This window comes from Phascolarctos cinereus, unplaced genomic scaffold (assembly GCF_003287225.1).
Source record: "Phascolarctos cinereus isolate Bilbo 61053 unplaced genomic scaffold, phaCin_HiC Scaffold_1;HRSCAF=81, whole genome shotgun sequence".
Taxonomy (NCBI): Eukaryota; Metazoa; Chordata; class Mammalia; order Diprotodontia; family Phascolarctidae; genus Phascolarctos; species Phascolarctos cinereus.
Window position 1 is genome coordinate 257814359 of NW_027555514.1, and position 26956 is coordinate 257841314.

The 26956-nt window shown below is 40.5% G+C and overlaps 1 long non-coding RNA gene across 1 annotated transcript in view; it reads right to left on the bottom strand.

Moving 5' to 3' along the window:
• The window catches only part of LOC144455770 (uncharacterized), a 132643-nt gene extending 118124 nt beyond the window's left edge, over positions 1-14519 (bottom strand). Inside the window, exons 1-3 of the long non-coding RNA XR_013484514.1 lie at positions 14427-14519; positions 14029-14082; positions 11137-11241 (exon numbers count right to left, since the gene is read on the bottom strand). This is a non-coding gene — a long non-coding RNA (uncharacterized LOC144455770). The remainder of the gene's footprint in view (positions 1-11136; positions 11242-14028; positions 14083-14426) is intronic.
• Positions 14520-26956: the final 12437 nt, after the last annotated feature.

Below are 26956 nucleotides of genomic sequence, written 5' to 3' on the forward strand. Positions count from 1 at the left end.
TATATGTACATATATATACATGTGTGTATATATAGGAACGGGGTGTATTACAAAAGACATCAGACCCAAAGTCATAACAATCTAGGTATATAATAAGTCTTACTGCACTTACTATGTGACTTTAGACATGTAACCTAATCTCTCAGTGCCTCAGACAAGTCTCTAAGACTACAGATTGCAGAGTAGGTGTTGACCTGAATTGGTAGAGGCAGTCTTTTCACCAAGAATTTCCTATATCAATAATATCATGGGTAAAAAAGAAATCAACAAAAGAATAGGGAAAATAATGTCCAAGCACACACACTCTAAGCATTAAGGTCTCATCTCTGAGCAAATAGTGTAGTAGAGAATCTACTCTGAGATTCAGAAGTATGTCAGGAGCCCTGAACTTCTAGATATCACCATTGCAGTATCCTTTCATGTATTTATTTACTCTCTTCCTCCTAGGTGGCTTGTTGGATAAAGTGCTGAGTCTGGAGTCAGGAAGACCTGAGTTCAAATCTGGTCTCAGACACTTACCGTAGTCAAGACACCTAACCTCTATCTGACTCAGTTTCCTCAACTGTAAAATGGAAATAATAATAGTACCTACCTTACCATGGTTGTTATGAGGATCAAATGATAATGTGTAAAATGCTTAGCCCAATGCCTAGCATATAGTAGCCACTTAATAAACGTTTGTTCCCTTCCCTTCTCTTGACTCCTCACAACTCCCTTGACAATAGTTAGTGTATTCTCCTAGTTATGAAATTACCCTGACCCACAAGTACAGTCCTAAGACTTCAATCAGGCCCATCCTTAAGGCCTGAAGCCTCAGGGGAAATGTAGTCCTGATCTCAGACATGTCTCTATAATATTTTCAATTTTTTAAAAATACAAATGTTCTATGTACAGTAATATAAATGGAATAACAATAAACAATTAAAACTGAATGCTGCAAAATTATAATATTCAAGTTTGACTTCAATGAAAATATATGAGAAAGTAACTCCCCTTGCTACTTTTACAATATGCTGGTTAGTTTTGTTGAACTGGGCTTTTCCCCCACCCTTCTTTATTCTTTAATATAAGGGATTACTCTCTGAGAAGGAACAAGGAAGAATATTTCTCCTCTCAACTATATGGGGAAGTAGGTGATATGAAAACAAAAACTATCAATAAAAATTTATTTTTAACAAATCCATGTGTACTCTATATTTAGACACTGGGAGATAAGAGTGTCAGGAAAACCAAACAGATGGAGTCAAGGAGAGGCCACTCCAAACAGGTTGAGGAATCACATTTGTAAACTGCAGCTATAAACACCAGTTAATCCATGGAGTCCAAGGAGGGTTTACCTGAGAGTAGGCGAATGGTGGAGAAAAGGTGACCTAAGATTAAAATTTGCTGTAAATAATCTGCCTATAATTAATAAAGACTTGATTCTAAGGCCCCACTATCAAACTGAGAACTCTCTAGGGCAAGCTTTAAATATAAAATAAAAATAAATAAAAAGCTTTGAATCAGCTACGTGACACAGTAGATAAAGTGTCCAGCCTGAAGTCAGGAAGATTCATCTTCTTGAGTTTAAATCTGGCCTGCTTACTAGCTGCATGATCCTGAGCAAGTCACTTAACCCTGTTGGCCTCAGTTTCCTCATCTGTAAAATGAGCCACAAAAGGAAATGGCAAACCATTCTAGTACTTTTGCCAAGGAAACTCTAAGTGAGATCACAAAGAGTCAGACATAACTGAAACAACCAAACAATGAACTTCTTCCACATTCTTTTGTGAATAAAAATTTAAAAACAATCATTTTACAAAATAACCGTTAATGAGAGGGGTTTTCTTATTTTAAGGAAAGACAGTTCATATGATTGCTAAGAAATTCTGGCACACAACTGTCCCTTTGCATGAAGCAGTTCATTCTAACGAGTGCCAGCCAAGGGAGATTTTACAAATGGATTGGCTTAGCAGCCAAAATCCCTTCCAAAGGGCACAATTGGAAAAGCAGTTACCAGATAAAAAGCACTTGTGATTTATCGACCGTGTCAGATTGAACGCAGAAATTATCTTGTCCACTATCTCTGAAACAGTAGTTACAGATGTATTTCACCTGGTGATTAATGCAAACAGCTTTCTGTAGTCACACAGACAAAAAAAAAAAGCCTAAACTAAAACCAGATGTGGATCAGACCTAGATGGTAACACCTTTATATGATTAAGGGGGTGGGGGGTGAGAAATGTAGGTAAAAGCAATGTTAAGTTTGCATTAATGTTCAATGATCAATGTTGCTAGTTTGCTTTGTGGAAGGTCAAAAATATTTAAATACTGCCCGTTCTCAATTAGTGCAAATAATGAATCCAGGTCTCAATTAGTGAAAATAATGAATCCCCTGAGGTATATGTATTATTCTTATTTGCACTGAATATTTCCATTGAGATTAAACTAACGATCATATTTCATACAATTATAACTTTGAATGGAGCTGATTTCAATACATGCAACTACTTCAATACATTGATGATTCACACTAATCAAGACCTAGCTGTATTCACACTGATCCATGATCTCATCATTTCGAGCATTCCCTCCAAATTACAAATTATTTTCCTTTCCGTTTCATCCTCCCCCAACCCTCACTCACTTATTGAATTCATGCCCTATCGTTAAAGACCCAAAATGTGACTGCTTGCACTAGGGGGATAGAAAATTGGGCCTTAGAGTTAAGACCTGAGTTTAAATCCAATCTCAGACATTTACAAACTAAGGAAGTGAAGTAGGTCTCTGTTTACCTCAGTTTCCTCAACTATATAAAATGAGGGTAATAAAAGCAGCTACTTCTCAGGGTTAGTGTGAGGATGAAATGAAATAATATAAAGGACCTGGCACACAGTAGGCATTTAATAAATGCTTATTTCCTACCTTCCTTCCATTATCCCCTCAGGTGGTAATCTCCCTTGAACTTCAATTTGCTTTCTCAGCTCTCTAATGCGCTCATTAAGGCATACCATATTGTGGACCAGAGTTGCCCCTGTTTCTATTTCCTACATTGTTGCCATCTGACCAACTTATATTTTGTATCTCTCCCAGTACCTGCACACAGCAGTTGCTTAATAATATTTGTTGAATGAATAAATCAGTCAATGAATTTCATCTTATGAGATTCAGGGCATCATTACTCCCTGCTATGGTCTTTTAGGATCTCAGTTTAATCATCCACAGATTTGTTAAGTATGCCATCTATGTCTTCATCCAAATAACTGATAAAAATGTTGCACAAACCAGGGTCAAGGGCATATCCCTATGGCACTCCGGTCATGGGCCTCCCTCCAGTTGGACATTAATCAGCCCTGGTTAGGTTTAGTTACTCAATAAGTTCTGAACCCATCAACTATATGATTCTTCAGGCTGTCTTGTCCACAGGGAAATTATGAAATATTTCATCAAATGATTTGCTGAAATTCATTTATACTTCTCCTGCCTTGATCTCCCAGTCTAGTTTATGCCCAAAATCTCAAATGGCTGCCTGACCTCATTGACACAGAGGTTTCCTCAAAGATGCTGATTGCATCCCATCCACACCCGTCCATCCTGTGCACTTCTTGTCCATTTCTTGCCAATAAGTTCACCATAAGGGGTACAAACAACATGCTGAGGTCTGTCATTGCTTTCTCCCGAGATCAAGAGGACGCTACTGAGAAGCGGCATAGAATACTGGAGAGAGAGCCAGTCTCAGCTTCAGGAAGACCTGGATTCAAGTCTCACCTCTGATACATATTAGCTGTGTGACCCTGGGCAAGTCACTCATCCTCTGGTTGATGCAGGCTACAATCTAAGACTGATTTGCAGAGAAGGTGCTGCCCTGCACTCATAGAGGAATTTTGTCACTAGAAGCTCCTAAAGTGTTAAAAATCAATTTTGGTCCCAAAAAAAACCCCAGAGAATACCAGAACAGCACCTGTCATCTCTCACTGCATGACCAGTCTGTTCCTTTAACTCATACATTTCTCTGATGACATCTCTTACTCTAATGAACTTGTTGTGAAATACGAGAAGAGAAGATTGGAACAAAGACCAAGCACATATATTTCATATTTGCAAAAATATATTAATCTCAAGATTTCATCCACTCCAACTTCCTTCCTCATTCTCTTTCTTCACAGAGAGAATATATCTCTGTGTCTCTGTCTCTGTGTCACTATCTCTCCTCTCACTCATCTTTCTGTCTTTCTCTTCTCTCACTCTTTCTATTTCTCTCTGACTCCTCTTTCTGTATCTCCATCTCTCTCTCTCTCTCTCTCTCTCTCTCTCTCTCCCCTCTCTCACTCCATTCTTTTCTACACCCCCCTCCAGTCTTCCTTCCCTCTCTTTCCTTTATTTGTAGTTACCACATATTTGGAAGAAGTTATTCCCTGATGAAGAAAAGGCTGCCAACATGGCTTCTATCTTGGTTCCAAAGGAATATACCATGAAAAGTCTCCACAAACACAATCCTCACAGATCATTGCTGTTATGCAGATCAAGAAGTTGGGTATCCTTGTAGACCTTTTATAACTAATGCTACCTTGCTGCCTACTGGGGTCCCAGAGCATCTGGATTCTCTTCCTCTGCTCAAATATTCCAAGTGATGCACTGATGGTCAGTCTAAAGCATAATCTTGCATAATTATTTTCTTTATCCAACATTAGCAACTCACCACACAGTTCTACATGCACTCACAGTCATCAGACTTGGTTATGCCTTCAATAACTGGATACATTAGATTTGTTTCCCATGTGCCAATATAAGTAAAGCACTTCATAAACCTTAAGGGGAAATATTATATAAATAGCCATTATTATTTAGGAGAGGACTAGGTGATGCAGTGGATAGAATTTTGGAATTGAAATTAGGAAGACCTGGATTCAAATCCTGATTTATATACTTCATAGTTGTATGATCCTGGGCAAGTAAGTAAATGTCCCTGTCTCAGTTCCCTCATTTATAAAATAATAATAATGTCTTCACAAAGTTGTTGTGAAGGGGCAGCTAGGTAGTGCAGTGGATAGAGCACTGGCCCTGAAGTCAGGAGGACCTGAGTTCAAATCCAGCCTCAGACCAAACACTTGACACTTAACTAGCTGTGTGACCCTGGGTCAGTCACTTAACCCCAGTTGCCAAAAAAAACAAAAACAAAAAAAACAAAAAACAACACACCAACCTCAACCTTGGGGGCAGCTAGGTGGCACAGTGGATAGAATTTTGGAACTGGAATTAGGAAGACCTGGGTTCAAATCCAGATTTATATACTTCACAGTTGTATGATCCTGGGCAAGTAAGTAAAGGTCCCTGTCTCAGTTTCCTCATTTATAAAATTATAATAATGTCTTCACAAAGTCACTGTGAGGGGGAAGATAGGTGGTGTAGTGGGTAGGGCACTGGCCCTGAAGTCAGGAGGACCTGAGTTCAAAACCGGCCTCAGACCAAACACTTGACACTTACTAGCTGTGTGACCCTGGGCAAGTCACTTAACCCCAATTGCCTAAAAAAAAAAAGTTGTTGTGAGGACCAAATGAGATAAAACATGTAAAATCCCTTGCAAACTTTAAAGCTTAAAAGTTAACTATTATTATTATGTCTATTTCATAATGCTTAAATTTTCATACAAAATCATCATCTTTATAGCGTTTTAGACCATGTGGTCCCAACAACATGATGATTTTATGTGACGGAGGCAGTGTAGAAGAGGGGAATCAACTCCATATCTGGTGTCAGAGCACCTTGGTTCGTATCCTGGCTCTAATACTACCAGGGATGATGTTGGGTCAATTAGGACACACATGCGTTTCCCTGGGACTATTTTTCATCTGTAAAATTAGGGGAAAGGATTACATGATCTCCTAGGTCCTTTCCAGACCAAAATCTATGACCAACTATTGAAATAGAGTTGCTGTGCCAGAAATGAAGCCTGGCTCTTCAGAAATTGTACTTCTAACCTGGTTGCGGCTCTCCCAGACTCCTGTCACCTGCTCCCATATCTATTTCTTGATCAACAACACTAGTCTTCTATTTTTTTCTGTCTCTCATCATTGGGAATATTTTTCTCCATTGTTTTTTAAAATCTTCCTCCAAAAATCACTGCCCCTAAAAAAAATCTCATACATAGCCTTCCGAGGGAATGTAGTTTCAAAAAAAATATATAATGCATACATACATCTATGTATATAATAGGTATATGCTTTATCTCTAAATTTATTATGGAATGAAATCATAGTGGTTTTTTTCTATAGTGTACTTTGCTGAGGGCGAAAAGAGGACAGGAGAGAGAGGGAGAGGGAAAGATAGGGAGAGGGAGAGAGATGTGTATTATATGTGTGTGTGTGTCTGTACATGTACACATACATATGTATGCATACACATGCATCTATGTATGCACAGGCATAAAACATGAACGTGGGCATTCTCATCCCTTCCTTGGACAAGAAAAAAAAACTATTTTATTTCAAAGAGTCATTGTCAGGATCTCCCTTTGCTACCACCCAATTTAGTTTCTATGCCCCTCTCCTCCCTAGCAATGAAATCAAAGGCTTCCTTTTTTTCTATGTTCTACTTTACTAGAAAAAAAGAGGACAATAGATAGATAGATAGATAGATAGATAGATAGATAGATAGATAGATAGATAGATACATAGATAGATACACAGACAGACACAGATACAAACAGATATATGTATATGCTTATATCTATTACATGTGTGTTTCTATACATATGTAATACATGTGTATGCATAGACATGCATCTACATGTGAGCATACATACATGAACATGGGCATTCTCATCCCTTCCTTGTACTACAAGGAAAAAGAACCTATTTTACTCCAAGGAGTTATCATCAGGGTCTCACTTTGCTACCACCCAATTTAGTCTCTATGCCCCTCTCCTCCCTAGCAATGAAATCAAAAGCTTCCTTTTTCTATGTTGTACTTTGCTAGAAAAAGAGGACACTTGTGCTTTGAATGACTGCTAAGACAAAAGCCATTTCTGTCTATTTTCTACCCTGTTCAGAATTAGCATGGCCCAGAGTGACCAGCCATGCTCTGAAATGCCTTTTGAACAGTAAATGCCAAGCATCGCCCCCCCACTTCAAGGGCATTCACTTTCCTGTTGATTCTGCTGTCTGATTACCCTGAAGTGTGCCCTTCTCTCAAAAAGACAAAATTGTGAAATCCCTTAGCCTTCTCCCCAAAAGATCCGGGGTTGAGCGTTATTTTTTGGCATTTAAATCTCTGAGCTCTATTCCGGAGATGCACAATTTAGAAGCAACATAATTGAATTTCCTCTCCCAGGCATGCCCAGACTTGATGTCAGTAACTCATCAAAGCTGATAAAAAGAGGCTCATGGAGCTGTATTTTAATGTCACTGAATAGACAGCATATTACCAGTTAAACAAATCAAAGAGAATTCTCTGCAAATATATCTCTGGTTGTGTTGGGAAAGAATCCCAGCATGATATGGGTTGACGTCCTTCTTGTTATAGCTTCTTGAGGTTTATCATCTGACCAAATTGCAGAAGAGACTATCTATTCATGTAGTGAGATTACTTTATTTGTGATGATAGGCCTAAGGATACCAACTCTGAAGTCAGAAGACACGGGTTCAAATCCTCCCTCCAATTCTTACTACCTGTGTAACCTTGGAAAAATCATAACCTCCCTACGAATCAATTTCCTCCAGGTTCATTATCCCAATATAGACTCACACTGGCAAGTTGGGTTCCCAGAGTGCAGCTGCTATGTCTCCTGTTGAGGTTCTAATGGTAGCCCTAAGGGGTTGGGGGTAGTTTTCTAATATTATATAGCTTGCAAGGCAACACTAGTATGCTTCCTCCATTTATTACCAATTGATACATTAGTCAGCCAGTCTTAATCACCTTTTACAGACAAGTATGCAAGAAGGTAGAATACTAAGAAAAATTGGTACAAACATTCCCCTCAAAGAATTAAGAGCACACTTTCTTACAATCACGTACAAACATTCCCCTCAAAGAATTAAGAGCACACTTTCTTACAATCACGTAAAGAGCCAATTCTACAGGGGAAAGTGGGTTCAAATTTAGAAAATACATGACAAAAGGTGTGGGGGGAAGGGAATTCCCCCAAAATGGAGACATTAATAGCACTTACCTCATGAGGAAATATTTGTAAAGCATTTAACACAGTGCCTAGCACATAGTAGAAACTATAAAAATACTAATTTGGTAATAGCTAACAACTATATGGTGTTTTAAGGTTTGCACGCACTTTACAAATTCTATATCATTGATCCTCACTACAGCCCTGGGAGTTAAGCAGTATTATCATCCTCATTTTACAGATGAGGAAACTTGCCCAAAGTCACACAGCTAGTAAGTGTCTGAGGCCGGATTTGAACTGGGGTCTTACTGACTCTGTGTTCCTACCTGCTTGATACAATAGAGATATTCCCACCTGATAAAGGTATTAGGGCTAGATTATTTTGTTAGTTCTTTTAAGTGAAGTAGGTTTGTTGATTATTGACTTAATCCATCCCTGCGCCCTTACACATAAAATGAGCGGGTGAGACTGGTCTGAAGTTTCTAGCTTTAAATCTACAATCCTATAACTCTATAAAGACATGACTTAGGAGCTTGTGAGCCTACAAACAACATTCAGAGTTTACATATTTATTTCCAAATGTGATGGTCCACTGACAAGGGACATAGAGCTATATTTTTATCCTCCCAGGGTAACCTCCCTTGACATTAATAACTTTCTTTGCAAGGCACTTTCCCAATCTATCTTTTTAGCGTAGTATTGGTCAGGAATCAGTATAAATTTACATTACTGATCCCTTGCCCAGCTCAAACCATTAGTTGACCCTAATCTACAAATGAAAGACATCTTGACAGGATGCTTTCACACTTGTAATGGGTATAATCAAGGGAAATCCTTCCACCACCTACTCTAGATCCCATAGCTGGGCCCCATTCCGGTACATATTCGGTCCTTTCTACACCACCAGACGTTACCATTAGGGTCTCACGTATTGCCTCACCCCTGTCACCCTCCCTTCTCCCTTCCATCAAAGCTGTGTCAGAAAGAATTGGCCATTGGGGCAGGAAAACTTGCTCATCCTCCTCTTCACCCTCCCCCCCAACCCCTTTGGAATTTTTGCTGGGACCTCCCATGAGAGATTTGAATGAGCATGGGCTCTCCCTCCCTCTCCTGCCCCAGCAGAACTGACAACTGCTCCTATGGGATAAGTAGAGCACATGCTACTCCAGGTGAATCTGAGTTGCGGTTGCTGGGGCTATCTCTTTGTTTGCTTGAGTCAAGGCAATCCAACAATGACCCCAAAATAGTCGTTTCCAACTTTGAAGACAAGCCAAAGAATCTGAGGGGAAAAAAAAAAAAGAACTGGGGCCAAGTTCCCTCTAGGCTGAGCCCATTCTGAAAGCATCAGGCCTTCTCACCTCTTTTCTCTACCCCCTCTAATCCCTTCTCGAAAACATGACCTCCATAATCTGCTCAAAATCTTCCCCCACTCCCTATTGCCTCCCAAGTCAAATCTAATCTTTCCTTCCACAGCTTAAGGCTACCCTACTCTCCCATGCCAGTTTCATATTTCTCTCCCCTATGCATCCAATACCCCAGCCAAACTGGACAGTTCCTTGCCTCCATCCACCCCACCCCCACCCCCATCCACTCACACACACCTTGTATTTTTATGCCTCTGTGCTTTGCTCAAACCCTTTAATTTGGCCCTTCCCAATCCTCAACTGATCACTTTCTACTGTGATATCATTGGTAGTCTTCCAAAATGGAGGAGGAACAACAACCCATTCTTAAAACCAATCCATATGTTATCCGCTCCAGGAAGCCTTCTTTGATTCCCCCCCAGAAAAATAGGCAACAACCTTCCTTCTCCAACCACACAGAGCCCTTCATTTTATGCCATATCTCTTTACTGTCCTATAAACCTGAGGGCTAGAATCATGATCTATCATGACTTAACCAAGCCCTGTGTCTACCCAGCACCTACCACAGTGCTCTGCACAAAGTAGGTCCTCAATAAATGTTGACATTCATGTATTATAGCATTCATTTCACTGGGCAAATTTCCCCAAGTATTGTCCTTACTCACCTATTTTTTTTTTGATTAGGCAATGGAGTTAGTGACTTGCCCAGGGTTACACAGCTAGTAAGTGTTAAGTGTCTGAGGCCGAATTTGAACAGGTCCTCCTAAATCCAGGGCCTGTGTTCTATCCACTGCGACACCTAGCTGCCCCACTCACCTACGTTTAAAAGCAACTCTAATTCAGAGGCGACAACACTGAGGGTTGGTCTTTGGCCAAGAGCAGTTCTGAGAACTCTTGGCCCCAGATGTTGGTCACTTAAAGTCAGAAGGTCATTGGGCTATTCTGACTAGTCTAGGGGCAGTAGTCAATTATGACATATAGATGTGGGACCGTGGGCAAGTCTCTTACCCTTTGTTTACCTCAGTTTCCTCATCAGTAAAGTGGGAATAATAATAGTACTTACATCCCATAGTTGTTGTAAGGATCAAGTGATATAATAATTGTAAAGCACTTAGTATAGTGCCTGGCATATCATTATTGTTATTGTTATAGTTGTTGTTGTTGTTGTTGTTGTTGTTATTATTATTATTATTATTATTATTATTATTATTATTATTATTATTATTATACTACAGCTAGGTAGTGCAGTTGCTGTTGTGCCACTAGGTGTCGCAGTGAATAGAATGCCCAGCCTGGAGTTAGGAAGACTCATCTTCCTGAGTTCATATCTGGCCTCAGACACTTACTAGCTGTGTGACCCTGGGTAAGTCACTTAGCCATGTTGTCCTCAGTTCCTCATTTGTAAAATGAGCTGGAGAAGGAAATGGCAAACCATTCCAGGATCTTTGCCAAGAAAACCCCAAAGGCAGTCACAAAGAGTCAGACACAATTGAAGTGACTAAACAGCATCATTATTATTACTTGGGATGATCTTAGGCTTATTCTAGAATAGCCCATAACAAATCATTCAATTGTCTTTTTGAGCAGAAGATCAGATCCTTCAGGTCAGACACTATTTTTTTTTGTCTTTGTGGCCCCAACACTTAGCACAATATGTTTCAGAGAGCAGGAACTTACATGTTTGCTGGATGGAGTAGAGCTGTTCCCCTCCATTTTTTGAGCACAGCTGATCTCTGCTTTGGGTTCTCCACCATAGTGCTAGAGCCAGGCTCACCTTTGGGGCTGAGGAGGTAAGACAAAATTGGCCAAGATATTCTCGTTCCATGCCGTTTGTCTCACTATGGGACGTCTCATTGCTTGTTTCCCCACTGTGTTCAATCTAAAAGTGATGCCAATTTCAGCACTATCACAGCAAGGCAATGTTCCCAAAGGAAGAAAAAGGAAGGTCAGTATAAGGAAAATTTTTCTTTTTAAAACTCCTGACCTTACTAAACATTTTAGAGAGAAAAAGGTTGAGGATCATGAGACTTAGAGCTTGAAGTGACTTTAGATATCATCTAGTGAAATCTTGTCATTTTACAAATGTAACTCACAGCCCTAGCTCTGGATTTATACAGATCAGCAGTTTCGGGGAAAGCCCCCAAAATCAAAACTCTTTGACTCATTTCTCTCCCTACCCTCATCAAGAGAACACAACTCTAGCTTGTTTCTAGGTCTCCACAGAGATAAAAGATAGGGATAAAAGGTTCCCCAGCACCCATAGAAACCCTCAATGTAGCAATGCATATGGAACATAGACAGTCTTTATTTCATGCCATGGGAAATTAAGGAAACACATAGCCCATAAATAATTGATACAATTTTCTTGCCTTTCTAGGGAAGGTCCCACCTTGCTTTGGAACCCAATACAATCCCAAATTCCAAAATTACTCAAGGTTTCAAGCCTGAGTGATGGTACTACCAACAGATAAATAGAAGCTAGGGAAGGGTGCATATCTGGCAGTAGAGACAATGAATTCTATTTTTGGTACGTTAATATGGAGTCAGATCTTCCTGGCAGCTTTCAAGTCATAAATTATACAGATGAGGAAACTGAGTCCAAGAGAGATTAAGTTTTATTCCTATTCCTCCTACTCATAAAGCTGGCCCAGTAAGTAGGTATAGACTTAAAGGTTCTATAACTACTACATCTAATTCATTAAACTCAGTGCATATTATTATCTCCAAAGGGCAAATATTGGTGCATTGTTACTATCTCTTCACAAAGGAAGATTTTTTTCAGTAGCACTTTCACAGGTATTAAATCATTTTCCTTTCACAATAGCCCTATAAGATAGGCTGGGCAAGTGCTGAAATTTACCCATGGTTTCCACATCTGTAAAATAGGACCAATAAAACTTGCACTATATTCTATCTTACAAAATTATGTCAAAGAAAATGCTTTCTTTGGTAAAGTGTCATATAAATCCACATTGTTGTTGTTGTTGTTAACGTACACTGGTGTGCATTGGCTGGCTGCTGTGTACAGAGTGATTACATGAATAAATACACCGACTTCCTTCCTTTCACTGATACAGGCTCCATTCCTTATTGACTCTTTTTAGAGAGTTGTCAGAGACACTGAGAAGTTAAGAGACTTGGCCAGCATCAAGATTTGGCAACTAATTGGACGTGTGGGCAAGTGAGAGTCAAAAACGAAACGCAAGTTGGAAAGCTGGGGACCAGGAGGAGGGTGGTGCGCTCAGTGGAAATGTGGAAGGTTGGAAGAGTGGTGGGTTTTGTTTTTGGTTTGTTTTGTTTTGTTTTGGGAGCAGGGTGAGGGATGGATATGATATAATGAAATCTACAGTACAGATTACAGCTCTTCCATGCCTGCTTATCCTATGAGATTCACTGTTCCATCCAAAATGAAAGAAGATATGTGAGGCTCTTAGCCATTGACTATTGGACCAACAGTAGAGTCCATGGTCTGGAAGCCTTGCAGCCATAAGGTGGCCTGGGAGACAGGAAATGGGTATTCCAGGAGAAAGCATAGAGGGAAGGAGATGATTTTTCCCAATGGTAGCTGTGCACATGCTGTTGCTGGTAGGTAGTAGTTAGACTATCTCTTTCCTGAGAGGTCAACTTCTGGCTAAGAAGGGGGAATCTAGGAGCTAGTGGAGACAGCAAAATGAGGGGCTGTTGGGGGGAAAGATATAAGTATGGTTATTTTGGAGAGAAGCCTTATATGATCAACTATTTCAGGGAGTACGGCATGTGATCCATCTTCCCACCATCCAACTAGGAGATCACATACCCACTGCCATCCCAGATCAGGACACAATGATCTCCACACTAGGGACCAATAATCTAACTAATGGAACTTGGGAGGGTGGTATGGAAGGAAGAGACCTGGGACTCATTCCAGGTTTTTAAACTGCATTTCCAGCTCTCTTTGCATGTCTACTTCTACAGAAATTTGTAAATGATGATGGCTTGCTTATGAGTTAGGAAGACTGAGGTTCAGATCCCAGGTCCCAGTATTTACTGGCTATGTGACCTTCATCAGAATTTAATCTTTCAGTGCCCCCCCCAGGCCACGCTCTAAGACTATAAAGTAAAGAGCAGTTCTGTTCTACAGTCATCTGAGGAAATTTGCTCACCAGAGTTCCTTATGTAGATGCCATCAGATGTATTTTTTTTAAAATGAAACTTAAGAATAATAATAATTGACACTTTCAAATTTACAAAATACTTTATGTACATTATCTCTTTTGACTGTTATAAAATTCCTCTGAAGTTGGCACTATAGGTGTATTATTATGCCCATTTTATAAATGAGGAAATTGAGACTCAGAGATATTAAGTGACTTAGTTGTCTGTGGTCACACAGCTAATAAGAACCAAAAGTAAGATACGAACCCAGGTCTTCCTAACTACAAAATCCTCTGTCCACACCACCACTCAACCATGTTATTTTATGCATAGAAATGTCTCTCTCTTGAAGTCTTTCATCCATAATTACAAAGTGGCTCGAATAAGCTCCAGAACCAGAAAGACCTGAGTTCAAATCCCAGCTCAGACACTTACCAGCTATGACTCTAAGCAAGTTATTTAGCCAATCCAAGTTTCAGGTTTTTTCACCTATAAAAAAAAATAGAGAGATAATTCATACATGCTACTTAAATAGCCATATAGCCATGAACAAGTCATTTAGTCTCTCTTTGACTCATTTTCTCCATCTATAAAATGAAGAAATGAACTCAGTGGCCCTAAGATCCCTTCCAGCTTTGTCTGTGGTCCAGTGACCATAGGTACTGCTCCCAATTGTTTCTCCTCTATAACTTCTATTTGAGAATGACTTTTTTTTTAGCTTGCTCTAATCAAGTTCACATTTGAGAACCAGTCACCATATGTTTGCTACATTACCTTACCATTCCCACTTCCCAGTAGTAGCTTAAAGAAAAAGAAAACAATATCTGACTTACAGAATCAGCACTTTTTTTTCCAGCTTAGAAAATACGGCCATTTTGATGGGTGCCCCAGCCTAAAGTATCTCTCTTTCCTGTTTAAGTTGGATGACTTTTTGACTTAGTGAACTGAATCTTTCAGCTGGGTTTTTTCCTTATTCTTCACCATGTGTGGTCAATTAACTCCCAGCAGTACTGAGTTTCTTTGCCGAGCTGCTGTTCTTCCCAGGAAACAGGGAGCCTTGCATCAATTTCTAAATCCATTATCTCTTAATCTGTATGATGTTCCAACAAGACTCTGACCACTGTACAGCACAGAAGGTCAGGTATGGCCCTGCCCCGGTCCAATTCCTTAGAAACTATCCTTTTGAGCAATAATCATAGTTTTTAAATATGATTTAACGTTTTATATTCATAACAAGAAAGCTTTACAGATCTAATATGTCTTCAAAAAAAAAGTCTGATTTTAAAGTTGGAATAGAATCACTATTCATGCAATTCATAATCATGAACTCATCTTCAACTTCCCCCCCCTCCCTCATCCCAAGTATTCTATCATTTGCCAAGTAGTGGCTTAGGGGAATTTTTATTTAAATTTTTTTCAATTAACAAAAAAATTCTATTTCCTCTCTTACTCCTTTACTTACCCTTTGAAAAACAAAACCCTTTTAACAAATATACATGGTCAAGTAAAACATATTCCCACAATGACTATGTCTAAAAATATATGTTACATTCTTCATCTTGAGTTCATCACTTCTCTGTCAGGAGGTGGCTAGGTGGCAAATCCCTTCATCATCAGTCCCCTGGAGTTGACATTTATTCATTACATTAGTCGGAGGTCTTAAATCTTTCAAAGTTGCTTGTCTTTACAAAATCATTGTTATTGTATATATTCTCCTGGTTCTGCTCACTTTGCTCTGCATCAGCTCATACAAGTCTTCCCAGGTTTTCTAAAATTGTCCCTTAGTCATTTCTTATGGCACAATAGTATTCAATTGCCTTAACACGCCATGATTTGTTCAGTCAAACTCCAGAGTAATGTTACTTTGTGTCCTCCTTGCAGTTCTCAAAGCCACAGACCCTGTTCAGGGTCTAGTTTCCTGGACTGCAACAATCACTTCCAAATCTCTACACCAGCCTTTAGGTCTCTTTTCTCCACACCTCTTTATACCACTGACAGAGTAATCTCTTTGCACGATGCTGATACCTGTTCAGAAATCAGCAGTGGCTCCCCATTGTTCATGGAACTGAATGAATGAAAAACATTTCGAAAGCACTCTCTATGTGCAAAGCACTATGCTAAGTGCTAGGGATACAGATAAAAAAATGTGAGAGTTCCTAATCTCAATGAGTTCACATACTACTGGAGGAGACTACACATATACAGGAGGTTTCAGCTACAGGGCAGATGGAAAAAGCCAGTGGTCCTCGGGGAACAGCGACAAAGCTGATGGTAATGCATCTTCTTTAGAGTTATTTCCGTTGATAAAGCCACATCCAGTGAACCACTTAGTACCGGGTGCTATAAGATTGAGCACTTTCTTTTCTGGGACACAAGAAGCTACAACTTCTGAGACAGGGGCTACAACTCTCCGGAATGGCATTCAAAGTCTTCCACAATCTGAATTCAACCTGCCTTACCTCACATGACTTCCCCTTACATTCACCAAACTGAACATTCCTCCTCGCTTTATTATCTCTAAGTCTGTGCTCTCACCATTCCCTAAACCTTGGAATGATTTCCTCTCTCTATACCCCACCTATCCCTCAGAAATGTTTCTACAAAGCCTGTCCAAACCGACCACCAAGGAGTTAAGCTTTCCCTCCTATGAGCTCTCATTGTTCTATCAGATGTGTTTAACTAACATAGGGGAGTCAATTGTTATTAATAACTTTTGTGCCTTATTCATTTGTATAATACTTTCATATTTATTGTTTGGTATAGGGTAGGGGGTACAGAGTGGATGTGGGACTCAGGAAGACATGGATTGGAGTCCCACCTCTGACACATTTTTTGGTAACCCTGGTCAAATCGCTTTGCCTCTCAATGGCCTAAACCAGTTGTGTCAAACTCAAATAGAAATAAAGTCTCTAAACCATATAGTTTATGGATCCCTACAGGGCAGCTAGGTGGTGCGGTGGATAGAGCACTGGCCCTGGAGTCAGGAGGACCTGAGTTCAAATCCAGCCTCAGACATATAACACTCACTAGCTGTGTGACCCTGGGCAAGTCACTTAACCCCATTGCCTAGCTGAACAAAAGAAAACTGCATATTAACATTTTCTATATGCTATTTTATTTATTTTGTTAAATATTTCCCAATTACATTTTAATCTGGTTTGGGCAGCATATAGGAATGATGTAGCTCTATAAGAATATGTGCTGTACATTGTACACAGTAAAAGCAACATTGTGCAATGATCAACTTTGATAGGCTTAGGTCTTCTCAGCAATGCAATGATCCAAGACAATTCCAAAAGACACATGATAGAAAATGCTAAGCACAGCCAAAGAAAGAAATATGGAGTCTGAACGCAGATTGAAGCATACTATTTTCTCTTTTGTTGTTTTTTTTCTTGTTCTGATTCCTCTTTCACAACATAGTTAATGTGGAAATATGTTTAATGTGATTGTACATGTATAGCCTATATCAGATCGCACACCATCTTGGGGAGGGAGAGAGAAAAAAAAATTTAGAACTCAAAATCTTATGAAGGTAAATGTTGAAAACCATCTTTACATGTAATTGGAAAAAAATAAAATACTGTTGAGTTGGAGGGGAAAGAACATAAGTTGTAGAACAGCTGGTAATCTACATTAGTAAAGGGAATATTCTTAATGGGAATTTCCTACTCCAATTAAATGTCTGGACCCCTCCCCAAAAATCATTTATATATAAATAAAAGTTAGTAAGTCAAGAGCTTCCTGTGTATAAAGCACTATGCTCAGAGCCTAGATACAAAGATGAAAAAGCACACAACCCCTACCTTCAAGAATCTTGCATCTTTTTCTGTTGAGACACAAAGACAAAAAGAGAAAGAGAGAGAAAGAGAGAGAGAGAGAAGAGAGAGAGAAGAGAGAGAGAGAGAGAGAGAGAGAGAGAGAGAGAGAGAGGGAGAGAAAGAGAGAGATTTAATATAGACTTGCAGTTAAATCTGGGACTATTGTTCCTTTTTCCCTGCTCTCCTTGGGTGGTCCACTCAAACATTCCAAACATCAAGAATACAATGAAAACCACTTTATCTTTAACTGAAGACAAATCCATTATAAAATTACTACCAGCACATAAACCAGATTTAAAGAGGGGGAAAAAAAACCCTGAGGTAAGTGATGCAGTTTGCCAGGAAGCCAAGAGGTAGTGACAATGAAGGAAGTGGAGAGGGGATACATTCACCAGGTCTCAGTAGCTGCAACAGTCAGGAACACTGCAAAAATCTGTCTACGCAGGTCACTCTTTAACCAGATCAGTGAGTCAAACAAGGCTCCAATTGTTTGTGATTATATTTGGTTCAGGATAATAGCACCCTTCCCTTGCAATCAGTTGGTTTCTGGTGTTAACAGCGTCTTTGCTCTCCTGGGCCTCCTTACTCTCAGTGATGGGGTTGCAATGTTCCTAGGCTTACACCTTCTCCCCTCCTGTTTTGCATAGTTTCAGCCTTCCATGATCCTTCAATTGCTACTTCTTTCTGGGAAAAACTACACTTCCCATCAGCCGTCCTTTCCAGTGAGGGGGGAAGAGCAATACCCCTGATACTAGGGGAAGGAGGAGATCACGTTGACAGGTAAGTGTAATACAAGGTACCTTGTGATGGGAACAAAGTGATTTGAAAAATTTGAAGGGAACAGAGAGATAATGCAATGTAAAGGGTAGATCTCTGAACCTGGATTCAGAAACACTAGGTAACCATAGATAAATGTGAGTGACCCTATGTAAATCACTTACCTTGTGTCGTCCTCAGTTTCTTGATCTGTAAAGCTGGAGTGTTGAAGTGGGGGCAGCTAGGTGGCAAAGTGGATAAAGCACCGGCCCTGGAGTCAGGAGGACCTGAGTTCATATCCAGCCTCAGATACTTGACACTAGCTGTGTGACCCTGGGCAAGTCACTTAACCCCCAATTGCTTCACACACACAAAAAAAAAAGAAAGAAAGAAAGAAAGAAAAGAGTGGTGGCCTCAAAGGTCCCTGCCAGCCCTAAATATATGATCTTATGGTTCAGCTGATGAAGGAATCAGGGAAGCATTCCCTATCCATTAGAGCAGATCCCTAACTTAAGACCTTTGTCAGTTCCTATGCTTCTATGACAGCAATAACATCAAATTTTTTTAAAAATTACTTGATTCAGATCAACATTTAGAATAGTTAATCCCATAGGAACTAGGATAGAAAGGACACTGGCATCTCTCATGTCCAACCTTTTCATTTTACAGATGAGGAAACTGAGTTCCAGAAAGGTGAGCTGTCCATAGTCACACAGGTATTAAATAACAAGATCTGAACCTCAGTCATCTGTCTCCAATATTCTATTGTCCTTTCCATTACACCATGCAGTCTTGTTTTTTAAAATAATAATAATAAAAAAAAATTTCCAGCTTCAATTAATGAAGCTTTACTGCATTCATTTTAAAATGTCAAGACATCCAAGGAAGACAAAGGCCATGCAGTAAAGAATATTATTACAATCCACCTTTCCAGCAATTCATTCATCTTAACAAAGGGGCTAAATTTGAATTGGTTCAATTTAGGAATGTCGCAATGGCTCAAAGTCTCCCCTTTACAATGCAGCTACTGAAATAATAAAGAAGGCAGCTAGTGAGGGCAGCTAATGTGGGGAAGATGTTCCCAAGAGAGTAGTATGAGGACTGCAAAGAAATCCTGCTTTCAAAGGCAAAAGGCCCTTTGGGGGGGGCAGGAGGGATTGGAGGGAATGTTATGGATCATTCTAAAATCTTTAAGCCCCTGATTCTTGTCCACTTTTGTATAGTCTTTCCACATAACACAAGTCCACAACAGTAATTATATGGGAGTCTAAGGAGGGAAGGTGGCAACAGTGAGGGCAGCGTACTGGACAGAGTAGGGTAGACTAGTATTCAAACGCCATCTCTGGTACAAATGTGTTGTCTGTTCATAGGCAAGTCACTTAACCTATTAGTGTCCTAGGAAACTTTTAATATCTTAACTTGCAAAATAGTTACTACTATGCTTTGGTAGACAGAGTTTCTTCAGTGAGTTCCCTTTGCAAATAAACTCACAGAAGAAGAAGAATTAGAAAAAGAATTAAAAGAACGTTCCCTGATTTCAAGGAGCTTACATTAGATAGAGAGAGACAATGTATACACATATTAGGTGTAACAACATACTTGGCCCCTGGCCAAGGGGCCTTGTGCGTACCCTCTCCTACTAAGGAGCCCCAGATTTGGGCTCACACAGAGCATGTTCAGTCCTGGGGAATCCTGGTCTCTAAAGTGAGGGTCAGGCTCTTTCTCAATGTGTCTGGCTCATTACATCCCCATCCCAGAGTGGAACTCAGGGATAATCTCTTAAACTAGGGATTTTCTATTTTTTTTTATGTCATAAACTCCTTTGGCAGTCTGACTGAACCCTTCTCAGAAGGGTATTTTTGTTATGCTTTATTTATGCATAAAGTAAAATACACAGAATTACAAAGGAAACTAATTCTATTGAAATACATTTATCAAAATATTTCAAAAAGCAAGTTCATAGACTCCAGGCTAAGAACTCCTGCCTTAAACAAAGCTAAAGTTGGGCCCATGTCTAGGGTCTGCCCCAAAATTAATTTGAAAGGCACCCAGTATATAAAGTAGATCAGGCATAGGATGGACATTTATTTTTCCAAACCAAAACATAAAAATGAAAAAATAAAGGTTTAAGACACAAATGACTCACAAAGTCACATTGACAAAGTCATAAAATATGAAACAGTAACCTACAGCTCCAATTATAGTCTCCCAGGAGCTTGATGCTGAAAAACATAAAAATGTGAAACATTATGTAGGTCTATTGAACAGTTTGTCCCTCTAGACTCATCTCAGCATTGTTCAGACTCCCTCAAGGTTTTTATCTTCTAGCAAGACTTGAGGTATGACTTGGATTCATCCTCCTGGCGATCGCCTTCTCTGAAAAGGATATAGTTGCAGAAAACTCGCTGCAGTTAACTCCAACTAAGGAATGCAAGGATTCCCAAACCTCTGGAGAACTATTCCTCAAAAGTCCATCTCTCATAATCATAGTTTGGTCACTGATTTAAGGAAAAAAACAGAGAAGAAAGGAAGCCAGATACTTGAGTTCCACTCTCAGATTAATTTAGATAGGCCTTTCTGTTCTTGATGCCAAACGTAGGGGTAGAGGGAGCCCCTTCTCTCTCATGGAAGGACTACCCTCCTGTGGGCAGTTAGGAACAGAAAGAGCAGTCAGACAGCAGTCAATTCTTTTTAAGGTCTACTGAATGGAACATTCTTCCTAGCTCTGTAGCCTTTCCTGTGACAGCAGGCAGAGAAGGCATACTGAGTGACCAACTGAGTCTCTGATGATATCGGACCTTTAGTAGAGGGTGAAAACCTATCCCATTCTCCACAGGCAGAGCACATGCTTTAATGAGTGTCTACATTACATAGGTATACACAAAAGGAACATGTCCATTTCGGGAAGTGGGCAGGCGCTAGCAGCCAGAAGAATCATAAAAGGCCTCTTGTAAGAAGAAGTGGCATTCAAGCTAAGCTTTGAAGGAAGCTAGGGATTCTAAAAGGCAGAAGTAAGAAGGTAGTACATTCCAGGTGTGGGAGATACCTGCATCAAGAGATGGCTTGTTTGTATGTAAGGAGCAAAAAGAAGAGTTTGGCTGGATTATGGGGTGTGTGAAAGAGTAACACATAAGAAATCCTCAAAGATAGGTTGAAGCTGGATCATGAAGGTCTTTAAATGCCAAACTGTAGTGTGTGCATCTGATCCTCGTGGTAATAGGGAACGGGAGAGTGACATGGTCATATTGTGCTTTAGGAAAATCATTTTAATAGCTGGAGGCTGGCTTGGTGAAGGGAAAGTACTAGTAATTGTCACTAAGAACTTTCTATTTGAGTTCATTTCACTACTTTGGTTCATCACGTACCAAACACTCCCTTGTCTGTAAAACATGAGGATTGGATTAGGTAAAGTTTAAGACTTCTACTGTTCTTTGAATGGAGACCCAGAAAGTTCTACTCATAGCTATAGTTCAAGTAGAGCAACTGTAACTTTTTCCGGGGAGCCAAAATCTGGAGAACACTGACAATGCTTGCCTTCTTTCTGAAGAAGAGAAACAACTGAGCTTGGAACCTCACCAGCAAAAAAAAAAAAAAAAGGTACATTGGAGGCTTCAAGATGGTACTCTTCCTCACTATCCATTAATCTCTTCCCCAGACCTGCCCTTCCCTGTTCCAGCTTCAAGTTTCCCAGGGTTAGTCTCCATCCAAGGGAAAAGATCTCTTCTACATCCTACCTGTGTGACCTTGGGCAAGTCACTTGAACCCTAGTGATCTCATTCTCTTCATCTGTAAAATAAAGGGGTTGGACTCCATGGCCTCTGAGGGCTCTTCCATCTCTCTAAATTTATGATCCTTTGATCTCTGCTCTGGAGTCTCCTTTTCCTTCCATTCCCCAACCAGCACCCACACCCTCCCACTCAACCCTTTGTCCCAGGTGCCATTTGGGATGCTTTCTCTGGGCAAGAGAATTATTAGTTTCAGTTTTGAATATACTGCAGAATAAACAAGCTTGTTTGCTGCTGAATTTGCTATGAGTTATAAATGAAAAGAAGAAGAAGAAGAAAAGAAGAAGAAGAAGAAGAAGAAGAAGAAGAAGAAGAAGAAGAAGAAGAAGAAGAAGAAGAAGAAGAAGAAGAAGGAAATCCCGAGGGAAACCTTGGCAATGTTAAACACAGATCCCTTCCACAATTCTTGTCTTAGACTATTCTTAGACTGGGTACATTTTTGAATATCGCTTTTAAGAAGGTTTGCCCTAGAGTATGTCTCTGATTTTTCTTTAAAGGATTCCCCTAGGAAAAAAGAAGTAATAACATGTTCACAATTAGCATATTTCAATTTCAAAAGATCTGGGATTTCATCAGTAAGATCAACCTCCATGCTTACTTGACAGTCTTTGCAAGTTAGTGCACTCAAAATATTCATCAGCAGGTGTCCAGCCTTCGTGGGATAGGGCCCTCCCACCTTAGCAGTTAGAATTCAGGCAATAAATGTTTCTGGGTTAAACTCAAGGCCTACTTAAAGCAGTAGAACCTGGACAGAGATAGATCTCCATTGGCATAACTTCAAAAAAAATAAACAGAATCTTCTCCATGCCCTAAGGAGTGATAGCAAAAGGACTTTGGTGGCAGATTCTTAACTAGTAAGAATGATTTTTCTTTAATTGCAAATCAACAAACATTTATTAAGTATATATTCTGTGCAAGGCACTAGCTAGGCATTAGGGAAACAAAGACAAAAATGAAGCAGTCTCTGCCCTCAGAGAGCTTATGTTCTAATGTGACAATACCACAGGTACACAAGTAAGATAATAAAAATTATGAAAGTAATTTCAAGAGGCAGAGAGAGTTCATAACTATGGAAAGCAGGAAAGAAAAAAGGCATCAATCTTACCAATCAACAGCATTTCTTATACATCTATTATGTTCCTGGCCTTGGAGTTAGGAAAACAAAAATGAAAGAGCTGTTGCCCTCAGAGAGTTTACATTCTATCATCATGATATAGGAGGTGGCAGCAGAGCTGTGCTTGAAAGGAAACTTGGATTCCACAAGGCAGGAGTGAGGACAAAGCATATTGTGCACTACAGAATAATAATCATAATAGATATCATTATAGAAAAAGTTAAGATTTACAAAATGTTTTACATACATTATCTCACTTGATCCTCACAACAATCCTATGAGCTAGGTGTTATTATTAACCCTATCTTACAGATAAAGAAACTGAGTCAGGTAGAGGTTTAATGACTTACCCAAGGACACATAGATAGAAAATGTCTATCTTCCTGACCCCAGGTCTAAGACTCTATTAACTCAATAGAGGTAGAAGATGGAACATCACTTGAAGGGAACAGCTAGCAGGTAAATTCAGGAGAAAATCTTATGTTTTCTATTGACAGACTGACAGCCTGATAACTTAAATGGAGGAGATTTGTTAAATTGAATAAAGTTTGGGGGGTTTTTGCCCTCTGATTGCCTAGACATATATCTAATTATGAAATATATACATATATAATCATATGTGTGTCTATATGTGTGTTTATGTATATACATATATGTTATATACACATATACAATGTATATTACATATATTCATATATACATGGTGGGGTGGGGGAGTGTATAGGCAGCTAGGTGGCACAGTGGATAGAGTACTGGGTTTGGAACTAGAAAGACTCATCTTCATGAGTTCAAATCTGGCCTCAGACACTTACTAGCTGTGTGACCCTGGCCAAGTCATTTAACCCTGTTTGCCAAGAAAACTCCCAGTGGGGTCATGGGGAGTTTGACATGACTGAGAAATGACTTAACACAAACAACTTTAAATATTTATATATGTATATATAATCATATTATTATATAATATATAATTTTATCCTTGTATCCCTATACATATATGTGTGGGTGTATATATATTTATGAATGCATACATGAAGACAGGTGCAACACAGCAGAACTGGAAAGAGAGCCTTTGCAGTCAAGAAGACTTAAGTTCAAGTACCGCCTCTCACAGCATACTAGCCATGGGACCATGGACAAGTCACTTCTCAATGCTTCAGGCAGCTCTCTAACACTATATGTTAATGATGAATTGCTGAACTGTTTCATTAGAGGGAGTATCCATACCTAGGGCTCTCCTACACTGGTGAAATCACAGGTCTGAACAGAAAAGAAAAGAAAAGAAAGGGAAAGGAAAAGGGAGGAGAAGAAAGGAAAAGAGAAGAGAAGAGAGGAAAGAGGAGAGGAGAGGAGAGGAGAGGAGAGGAGAGGAGAGGAGAGGAGAGGAGAGGAGAGGAGAGGAGAGGAGAGGAGAGGAGAGGAGAGGAGAGAGAGGGAGGGGAGGGGAGGGGAGGGGAGGGGAGGGGAGAGGGGAGGGGAGGAGGGGGAGGGGAGGGAGGGGAGGGGAGAGGAGAGGGGAGGGAGGGGAGGGGAGGGGAGGAGGGGAGGGAGGGAGGGGAGGGGAGGGAGGGGAGGGAGAGAGGAGGGGAGGGGAGAGGAGAGGAGAGGAGAGGAGAGGAGAGGAGGGAGAGGAGAGGAGAGGAGAGGAGAGGAGAGGAGAGGAGAGGAGAGGAGAGGAGAGGAGAGGAGAGGAGGGAGGAGAGGAGGGAGAGGCGGGGCGAGGAGAGGGGGAGGAGAGGCGAGGGAGGCGAGGGGAGGGAGAGGAGGGAGGGAGAGGAAGCAGAGGAGAGGAGAGCAGAGGAGAGGAGAGGAGAGGAGAGGAGGGGAGGAGAGGAGGGGAGGGGAGGAGAGGAGGGGAGAGGCGAGGCGAGGAGAGGCGAGGAGAGGCGAGGAAGGCGAGGAGAGAGAGCGAGGGAGAGAGGCGAGGCGAGGAGAGGCGAGGAGAGGCGAGGAGAGGGGAGGGGAGGGGAGGGGAAAAAATTTAGCAATATTAGTATTGTTTACTTAGGCAAAATATAAACTGGTGCATTATTGCTTCACTTTGGTATTCCCCAGTTTCCCAGGGCTCTAACTGTACCCTCAGTTGGCCTGGGAAGATAGCATGATTGCAGCATATCTGATACACGAAGACCAGGCCAATGAAGATGCCGGAAAGCGATTTCAGGTTACTGGCCCAGCTCAACCTATTCTAATTTAAGCCTGGCTTCCTTTTATAAAATAGGCCGATATTCTTGGCTGAAAAGAAGGGCACCCAGGACAGAAATATACATGTTAGTATTACTATCACTGCTCTGCTGACTGAGGCCACAGTTCTTTGCAGGGCTAGAGTCAAGAGAAATAGTTCACTGCTATCAGACCCGTCCTATCGAGGAAGCATCCAGAAACAGATCTAATTTTCAACCTAACTGGACAGAGTAATTAAGCATTCCATTCTTCATAAATCTCCAAATTTAACTCAAACCCCTTTCCTCTCTTCCAGATGGCTAGTCAGAATAAGCATAGCTATATGAAGAAGCCTGAAAGAGAAGAGTTGTCCAAATAGGGAGGGCTCTGTCTTCTGACCAGATTTTATTAGAGGTAGAGTTATGAGGGGTAGAGATTACCCAGATAAGTACTGGGGCTTGTGGGGCAAATGAGGGTAGCCCTGGGTGGTTCCAGCTCCGCCAATAAGCCACTCCATACAAATTAATCTTTCCTCTGTTGCTTCTCTCAGAAGAAAAAGGCTAAATGAGCTGTATCAACAATATGAAGTCATTATGGCAGAAGATTTTTAAATGTCATCTACCCTCTTTTTTTCCCTCAACAGAGCCATTATTAATGTCCTTTTCCGTGCCATAGCCAGGAGCCAGGGGTGAAGATGTAGGCTGGTGAGGATGTAGCCAGGGTAAGGATGGAGCAATGGGTCCCTACCTGCTTCCCTCACCCTGTTTCTCAAAGTCTTTCAAATAGTGGGCAGGAAGGAAGAAGACATTAAAGAAGGGAGGAATAATGAGTATAAAAATGGATACGGAAAAGGAAGTTGACAACATTGCCAGTCTTTTATTTCCTACCACCAGGAGGGAAGTGTTCTGATATCCTGGAGTGTTTGATTCAGACCCTGAGAGAGCACACCCATAGAAGAAGCCATATGTAAGGAACCTCAAGCCTGGCCATCAGAGGGCCTAGCTTCAAACACTGGCTGTCCTCCTTACAAGCTGGGGGAACTCCAAGCAGCAAGTTGCTGAATGTTTCAGTTTCATCATTTAGAAAATGGGGATAACAAAACTGCCCACCCTGTGGCTAAGTTTTAAATAGGACTAGGTACGGGAATGTGATTTGGAAGAATAAAACAGGCCTCTATCAATGTGTGCCAGAGTGGCTAGTCCTGGTGTCAGGAAGGCCTGGGTTTGAATCCTACATCATGCATTTATTAGTTATGTGATACCTGCCCACCCACCCTGACCCCTGCAAATCACTTCATAGAACTTCAAGTGCAGCAAAGAAGAAAGAGGATTGGATCTGAAATCAAAGAACACCAGATTCAATTCCAGTTTTGTCACTTGTGTGACCTTAGACAAAGTGTTTAACTTGCTTGGACCTCAGTTTCCCCATCTGTAAAATAAGGAAGTTGGTCTAGATGACCTCTAAGGTCCTTTGTAGGCCCCAGTCTAAAGGTGACAAGATGGCGTATACAGAATGCTAGACATGGAGTCAGAGTAGGGGTGTGCTGGCATCAACTCCGACCAGAACAAGTAGGTAGATTTTCCATGTGGGCATTTACATCTCAGAAATCAGAAAATAATACAAAATAGGGTTTGATTTATTGATTGTCTAAATTTAAGAAAGTGATGCAGAAAATGTTAATAATGCATACTAAACTTAAAAGCCCATCCTTTTTGTTAAGCATTTAT